This window comes from Scyliorhinus canicula, chromosome 2, assembly GCF_902713615.1.
Source record: "Scyliorhinus canicula chromosome 2, sScyCan1.1, whole genome shotgun sequence".
Classification (NCBI taxonomy): Eukaryota; Metazoa; Chordata; class Chondrichthyes; order Carcharhiniformes; family Scyliorhinidae; genus Scyliorhinus; species Scyliorhinus canicula.
In genome coordinates, this window is record NC_052147.1 from 124146544 (window position 1) to 124155775 (window position 9232).

General features: G+C 44.2%; 1 non-coding gene across 1 annotated transcript; it reads right to left on the bottom strand.

Annotated features, from left to right (window-relative positions):
- Positions 1-5826: 5826 nt before the first annotated feature.
- Positions 5827-5898, bottom strand: trnaq-uug. The gene has a single exon. It is a non-coding gene; the product is annotated as a tRNA-Gln (tRNA).
- Positions 5899-9232: the final 3334 nt, after the last annotated feature.

Genomic DNA, 9232 nt, shown 5'->3' on the forward strand with positions numbered 1-9232 from the left:
ACAAAAGACAGAAAGGAGAATAAGAAAAGTGATAGCCAGATAAATTAAGGGCCAGAATCAAACAGGGTCACAGTGAAAAATAATGGGAATGGAACAAGGAATATTAAAAAGACAAGCATTAATACCTTAATTCATGGAGCATTCACAATAAAGTGACAATAAGTGATTTTCATTTCATTTTCAAAGTGGTTGAATTAATCATGTAAATATATGTGAACAGGTATGATATAGTTGGGATTACGGAGACATGGCTGCAGTCATGGATTTGCCCAGTAACAGCAGTAAATAAATTTAACAAGGCATAATAGGATGCAATATGCCCAGTAACAGGCAGAAATCTGACTAACAACAGTAGTAGCCAGCCTACAAAAGGCTGGATGAGTTGTGTCTTTCCCAGTGATGAAATTAGCAGATAGGATCAGATGCAAATCTCCTATTAGTAGAAACAGATTATCTAGATGAGTGGGAGATCAGTGAGACATACACGTGCTGATGTCTAGAGTCATGGATTTGGGGCAGAAAGCCAAATTCACAGAAGGCAGAATCAAAGAGGAACAAAAGTATAATTGCCAGGCCCCTCAGAAGCAAGGGAGATCAGTTGACATCTAGCAGCCTTAGAAGCAGATAAGCCAATTTCCAGCTAGCAACCTGGAAGCCAAGATTTACATCTAATAGTCTCTGGGTTTTAGAGCCAAGGCACTGCAGAAACCTTTGTAAAACAAGTTTAAATATCTTCACTGGACCAGGACAAGATGTTTCGCAGACTTAGTTATCGCTGTATTGTATGATAGTTCTACGGTGGTTTTAATTTATAGATTAATTTAATTTGGATGTTGTTTGGGGAAATGGTGAAGTCATAAATTCAGGGATTATAGATATATTTTGGAATAAGGGATACATTCTACATAAAGGTGTGTGTATTTAGTGGTTCATATACTTAATTGTTTTGGTGTAGTTCAATAACTCCATCCAGAGCTGAGAATTAGGGCTGTCCAATTCTTTTAAGGACATTGCTGGCCTTCATTTGCTGCATTGGATTCATTCAAAGACACGTTAACATTATCAGTCACAGTTGTGGCAGATACTGCTGCTGCCCCTTATGGGCATGGTGACCTGCTCAGATCATGCTGCTGACCCCTTTCCCACAATTGAGTTTGGGGTTGACACTTGACGCAACAATATGGCTTGGAATTACTGAGCATCAGCTGAAACCGGAGTTAATCAGAACCAGCCAATATGAATGTCTTAATGGCCAGACCATACTTAAGTTGGAAGGAATAAGAGAGAGGGTAAAGGATTATCAGTCAGTGTTGTATTTTTAAAATTCTTTGATAAAAGGACCATACAAGAGCACTTTGTAAAGAATGTGACACATGGAATTATGGGCAATTTGGCCAAGATAGTTGGAGAGAGCAGGAAACAAAGTTTTGAATAATGAGGGACTTTTCCAACTGGAAAGATGTGATAAGTAGAGTTTTGAGGGGTATGTACTGGGGCCACTAATTTACTATTTACATAAATGATTTGGATTTAGCAATTGAGGGAACAATATTAAAATGAAACAATGACACCATACTATTGTTTGTCGCAAATTGCTGAAAACAGTAACACTCCTAACTATTGAATTATATAGACAAGGAAGTTTGTAGGGTGCATATCTGCTGACTTAGCTGATCTCATGTGGAATGGTGGTGTGGGGGGAGATGGTAAGTGCAATTAGCTCCAGGATCCCGATTATAAGAGAAAAGGTCGATCACAGGTTTTTGCTCCTGAATGTGTAAGCATGTCTATTTTTACAGGCAGGAGGAGATGGTGGAATAACATTTTCCCTTTTTCCTCACCTCTCAGTTGTCCTTAACAAGATGCGCTCTAGAGGGGAGTGTTTTAAACATTTTGAGTGTTGTGATTTTCAGTAGAAAGGATAATGTTTATTCGGAAACACCCAGAAATGCAGACATGATGAAATGCACTCATTCCTTCATGCAAACAGACATATACAAAGGTAAAGGTGGATTCTCGGCACAAAACATGTATTTAGATTATTAGCAAACAAAGAACAAGAAGTAAATCATCTGAATAAACTGTCCTATAGGAAGCACTATTAGGGGCCTCACGGTAGAATGGTGGTTAGCATCAATGCTTCACAGCTCCAGGGTCCCAGGTTCGATTCCCGGCTGGGTCACTGTCTGTGTGGAGTCTGCACGTCCTCCCCCTGTGTGCGTGAGTTTCCTCCGGGTGCTCCGGTTTCCTCCCACAGTCCAAAGATGTGCGGGTTAGGTGGATTGGCCATGCTAAATTGCCCGTAGTGTAAGGTTAATGGGGGGATTGTTGGGTTACGGGTATACGGGTTACGTGGGTTTAAGTAGGGTGATCATTGCTCGGCACAACATCGAGGGCCGAAGGGCCTGTTCTGTGCTGTACTGTTCTGTGTTCTATGTTCTATGTTGCAGGCTTGGGTTCTCTCTTGTGGTCTTTGGAGATGAGTTGGAGCGTAGAATCCCGACAGTACAGAAGGAGGCCATTCAGCCCATTGAGTCTACACTGATTGTCTGAAAGAGCTCTTCCCCACCCTATCCCAAAACCCCACCTATACATCGATTTTGGACAGTGAGTGGCAATTTAGCATGCCAATCCACCTAACCTGTTTTTCCCTGGACTGTGGGAGGAAACCAGAGTGCCCAGAGGAAAGCCAGGCAAGGAAACCCACCCAGACAGGGTGAGAATATGCAAACTCCACACAGACAGTCACCCAAGGTGGGAATTGAACCCGTGAATTGGCGCTGGGAGGCAGCAGTCCTAACCACTGTGCCGCTGTTTTTGTCGGTGAATGAATTAGACTCCTGTGCACTGCTTGGGTTGACCAGCCTCTCAGTCAGATTCTGTTCTGCTGGCTGGAAGAGTGTTCCTATTTTTGGAATGAGACTGCCTTGCAAGGTTCCTCAGTGGTGCAATAAGGTCTGGACTCCCCTCCAATTAGTTTTGGTCATGTGAAGGCACGTTTCAGAGTCTTCCATCGCTCACATAATGGTTTGGAGTCAGAGTTATTGATAAGCAATGGGGAAATGATTGAAAACCCATTAACATGCCTGGTACGATTAACTCCCTGGAGGGTTTTCTCTGATATTCCTGCTTCCCAGCCCCGACAAGTCTGGTAGCCTAGTTAAACTCCTTCCATTGACCTGATGAAATGGTGAACTTGCAACTCAGTAACCCATTTGCATTTTTCCAGAAGCAAAATGACATGAGCTAATTCTTTGTGCAGAAATTATGAACCACAGTTCGTAGCAAAGAACCGTTGCTGCAATCAACCAGAGCCTTGGTGAGGCCACATCTGGAACATTGTGTGCAGTTTTGGTCTCCTCATCTGAGGAATGATGTTCTTGTTATAGAGGAAGTGCAACAAAGGTTTACCAGACTGATTCCAGGGATGGCGGGACTGACATATGAGGAGAGATTGACTAGGTTAGGATTGTATTCGCTGGAGTTCAGAAGAATGAGGAGGGATCTCATAGAAACCTAGAAAATTCTAACAGAACCATACAGGGTGGATACAAGAAGGATGTTCCAGGTGGAGTGGGAGTCAGACTGTCCCCTCATTTGAGTATCAGATTCAGCTTTACTTTTAACACCGCAGGAAGCAATTAATGTAAATCTGAACCTTCTAAATTAAAGTTTTGGGCAGGTGTTGAAGTAATAAAAAGCGATATCCCAATTAGATAACCACCAAGTATCACTGTAGTTCGCCTATCTTTGAGTATGGGTGGTTTCAGATGAATCAGAAATGTAAACCTGCCACGAAAAGTGTTTCAAAACAGAAGTCATTCAACCCTGTTTCTATGACAGTCACAGTCTGAGAGTACAGGGTAGACCATTTAGGACAGAGATGAGGAGACATTTCTTCACCCAAAGAGTGGTGAGCCTGTGGAATTCGTGATCACAGAAAGCAGTTAAAGCCAAAACACTGTGGCCAGAATTCTCTGGCCATTGCAATTCACTTTTCCCATTGGCTGCGCACCCCTGCCGTTTTCCCGATGGCGTGGTGCGGCTTCAATGGGAAGCCAATCAGTGCCATGGTTATAAAATGCGAGTGTTTACAGCCGTTTTTACGAACGGCCAGACCAGGTGTGTTTGCCGTTCGTAAAAACAGCCGTAAAGGGCTGGGAACTCGGCCCATCTATCAGCTGTGAATCGCTGCCAGCCGTAAAAAAACGGCGGCAGCGATTCGTGTCGGGAGTTTGGCGTCGGGGGGGGAGATTAGCGGGAGGGCGTCGGAACAGCGTGGCCGTAAAATTTTACGAGCCACGCTATTCTCCGCACCGTCGGGAGTGCGGAGAATCTCGCCCCCTGTCGCTGTAAGGCAGCAGTGCTAACCACTATGCCACCTTCCCACCCGTAATGTGTCATGCAAGTTATGTCTCATAACTTGGTGTCAAACTAAGAGGTTAAGAATGTTCAGGGTAATTGGTAAATTTCACAGGACCTTCAAGTGGCCGGCATCTGAGTGATTAAATGCAGAATCTAATTGTTGCTGTGTGAGATGTGCCATTCTACAGTTAGCTTTGAAAAAAGCTGTCAATTCACTGACTGACTCCCCCTTGAAATGTACTGTGAAATTTCTGTATTTGTACAGTAGATAAGAACAAAGTTCACCACAGAAACATAGAGCTGGTCTGAAGTGACAAAAGCTGCCTGTTTGGATCCATTTAAAGTCTGTGCATATATAATTAAGCCCAGATTAGCTGTCAGAGATTCTTTTAACAATGTGCGAAGCATTAATTAGTGCAGCTCTGAAAATTAACTATTAGAAATTCAAATGTCTCATTCCTTCAGGCTTCAACTGCTGTTAGATAATTTAAAAATGTTAAATTAAAAATTGAAAGTTTTTAAAAACTTTTCCTCTATTTGTTCTCCCTCAGTTAATCCAATCTTTCTTCCTCCCTTTTATTTTTTTCTTCTGCGCCTACAATGAAATTTGCTTCTCAATCCTTGCAATGCTATTTCACAATCCTACATTCTGATTAGTTAAAGAGTTGGACAGTTGCTTCCTCTATTCCCTCATGTCCCAGATGCTTGGTTTGGATTTTGGGGCTCTGGTTTGGGGCCACATGGGGTTGAGTGGGAGACGAAGATGGTAGCTGGAGAATGGATCTGGAAATTCCACCTCATTTTCATGTCCTGCTATTTTCAGTGTTGCGGGAAAGGTTGGGAATGCCACTGCTGTTTGGAACTTGCCAGCACCATTCTGGAAGTGGGAATTGCAGAACTTCTTCAATTTTCAGCAAACTGACTGCTTTGGATCCTATTCTCGATTACACCTTGGATTTCAAATGTGAACCATGAATTAGAGATGGAAATAACATAGACATAGAATTTACAGTGCAGAAGGCCATTCGGCCCATCGAGTCTGCACCGGCTCTTGAAAAGAGCACCCTACCCAAGGTCCACACCTCCACCCTATCCCCATAACCCAGTAACCCCACCCAACACTAAGGGCAATTTTGGACACAGAGGGCAATTTAGCATGGCCAATCCACCTAATCTGCACATCTTTGGACTGTGAGAGGAAACCGGAGCACCCGGAGGAAACCCACGCCCACACGGGGAGAATGTGCAGACTCCGCACAGACAGTGACCCAAGCCGGGAATCAAACCTAGGACCCTGGAGCTGTGAAGCAATTGTGCTAACCACAATGCTACCGTGCCGCCCAAAATGGAATTCAACATTTTCTGGCTTCTACAGTGGAAATTGAACTCACATTCTCTGAATTAATTGTTGAGTCAACCTGGATTAGCTGATCAGTAATTTGAAATAATCCCTTAAAATTACGGTTCTACTGAGATTTGAACTCAGATTGCTGGATTCAAAGTCCAGAGTGCTAACCATTATACCATAGAACCATATAACCATACCAATAGTGGGTGAGTAAAAAATAGTGTTGCCCCTTTACAGTTCACAATGCAATGCTATGGCCTGAGTTGTGCCTGTGTTGACTAAAGTGATTGATGACAGTGCTGAGATTGGGGAAGATTATTAATGAAGTTGCCAGGCTGATACTTCCGATTCTTGGCAAGCTGCCAGGTGAAAGAACAGCATTGTGAAAGTGGAAACGTCTTCCGATAAATTACAATAGATCATCCACTGGATAAAGTGTTATTCTGCATAGAACATAGAACAGTACAGCACAGAACAGGCCCTTCAGCCCTCAATGTTGTGCCGAGCCATGATCACCCTACTCAAACCCAGGTATCCACCCTATACCCGTAACCCAACAACCTTAACCTTACTTTTATTAGGACACTACGGGCAATTTAGCATGGCCAATCCACCTAACCCGCACATCTTTGGACTGTGGGAGGAAACCGGAGCACCCGGAGGAAACCCATGCACACAGGGGGAGGACGTGCAGACTCCACACAGACAGTGACCCAGCCGGGAAACGAACCTGGGACCCTGGAGCTGTGAAGCATTTATGCTAACCACCATGCTACCCTGCTGCCCCTTATGCTAACCACCATGCTACCCTGCCTGCTATCAACATGCAGAATAACAGTATGAGATTAAGAGCTCATTCATTGATCTTTTCCCATTGCTTTAATTCAGTCTTTAAAGAGGATCTCAGTCATCTGTTTGAGGGTCTCAAGGTTTTGGCACATGTCAGCTTTTGGTTATCTTCCAAATCACCAATAAATGCTGCACTGTAGCAGTTGGTTATACAGCTGTGCTGGGAATGTATGTTTAATGGCCCCCTTAATGCTTTGTAAGTGTTTATTCAAAGCATGTTTGTATCTTTTGACAGATTTGTGAGTTTTTAAGAAGATAATGATTTTTAATTGTCTATGCAAATGATATGTGTTTATTTTGACATGTTTATGAGCTTTTCAAACGCTTCCACATATTATTAAAGGCCTTATGGGTTATGTATAAAAAATAGATACTGGATGATTGGATGAGTAGGTGTGAAGTGGGTAAGAGGACGGAGAGGAGGTGAGATGTTCAGAGGGTAGGGGGTGAGGGTGGCACCAGATCTGCAGAAGTGGGCTGATGTCTCAGCAAGTAAAGGTAGGTTGACTCCATTTCCGCCTACTCCGGTAGAAGGCCTGACTCCAAACCGTCCCCACATCCCCGCTGGACGACAATGCCAGGACAAAGGTAACATCGAGACATCCTGAAAATTCCAGATTCCAGATTCCTGCCTCCATTATGAAAATCTAGCCCTGTTTCCCTTGCTGTGACATTATTAGCCTGCACTTCAGAATTGTAATGACAAGTCTATCTAATTGCTGGCACCGTTAGATTCACACTTACAGCAAATTAATGTTAATATAGATTATATTCATTTAAGATCCTGAGGGGGCTTGACAGGGTAAAAGGTTGTTTCCCATGATTGGAGAGTCTAGAACAATGTCTCAGGATAAGGGTCAATGATTTAAGACTGAGTTCAGGAGATTCTTTTTCACACAATTCTTTACCCCCTGTGGGCTGTGGATGCTGAGGTGTTTAATACATTCAAGGCGGATACACAGATTTTTGAGCTTTGGGGAATCAAGGAATAAGTGATCCGTTGGGAAATGGTGTTGAGGTCAAGTAACAACTGTGATCTTCTTGAATGACAGAGCAAGTTCCAATGGCTGTATGGTCTACTCCTGCTCTTTTTTTAATGTTGTTAAACATAAATCTTTAGCCTTGTGCTAATTGTTATAGTTATCCTTCAATTTGCGAATGTTAATATTAGTATCAATGTGGCACTGTGGGGGTGGCATGGTGGCGCAATGGTTAGCACTGCTGCCTCACGGCGGTGAGGACCTGGGTTCGATCCCGGAGTTTGCATACTCTCCCCGAGTCTGCGTGGGTCGCACCCCCTCAACCCAAAGATGTGCAGGGGAGGTGGATTGGCCACTTTAATTTGCCCCTTAATTGAGAATTAAAAAATAAATTAATGTGCCACTATTTAGATTGAAATAACTGAGTTACAAATTCAAATTAACGTTTTAAAAACACCTGTATTATTGTGCATGTGACTAAAATAAGATCAGGTTTATGATTCGGAATGTATATTCAGGGAGTGAAGAGGAAAACACAGACTCACATTCTTATGAGCTTACAAATACCGAAAAATGAAGATATTTTTACTCTTCGTCACTCTTCAAAACCATGAGGCATTTGGACAGAGTAGATCGGGAGAAACTGTTCCCATTCGTAAAAGGATCAAGATAGAGAGGGCACTTTTTTTTTGAAAATCTTTTTATTGGCTTTTCTCATATTTATAAACAGTTGTTACTTGTGTACATTACATTTTTCTTGCCCGCGCTAATTTGCTTTATTTTACAGAGAGGTTTATTTTGTCCTTCATTTGACTAACTGTATGTATATTTTGCTGCCCTCTGGATCGGTCTGTGATATCCTCTCCTTCCTCCCCCCCCCCCCATTGGTTTCAGCACCCTTCCTCTTCTCTTGTGGTTTCCCCATTCCGCCCCCCCCCCCCCCCCCCCCCCCCCCCCCCCGCCCCCCGGGTTGCACAGTCCTTTGGTTCTTCATCTTTTTTTTTTCCCTGGCTTACTCCTCGTTGCTGGCCTCGAACAGGTTTTGGAACAGGCCGACGAACTGTCCTCAAGTATCCAGGAAGCCTTCCTCCGACCCTCGGGTAGCGTACTTAATCTTCTCCAGGTGGAGAAATTCCGAGAGGTCAGCGAGCCAGTCTGCAGCTTTGGGTGGTGCTGCTGATCGCCAGCTGAGCAGGATTCTCTGGCGTGCGATCAGGGAAGCGAAAGCAAGGGTGTTCGCCCCCTTCCCCATGTGTAGCTCTGGCTGCTCAGTTACCCCAAAGATTGCCACTATTGGGCATGGATTCACCCTCACCCCCACAACCTTGGACATTGCTTCGGAGAAGGCTGTCCAGAACCCAGAAAGCTTGGGGCAAGCCCAAAACATGTGGGTGTGGTCGGCCGGGCCCCTCTGGCACCGTTCACATTTATCCTCCACCTCCGGGAAGAACCTGCTCATTTGGGTTCTGGTCAGGTGCGCTCTATGCACCACTTGCGCAGGAGGAGGTGGAGCTCACCCTCCTCAGTGCTTCGCTCCAGAGTCCCCATCCCACCTCTGTCCCCAGTTCGTCCTTCCATTTTTGTCTGGTCCTGTCCAGTGGTGTTCGGGTTCTGTCAGTAGCTGTCCGTATATTTTCCCACATTGCCCCCCCTTCTCGCTGCTTGTGCCTATCAGGTCCTCTAGTAGTGC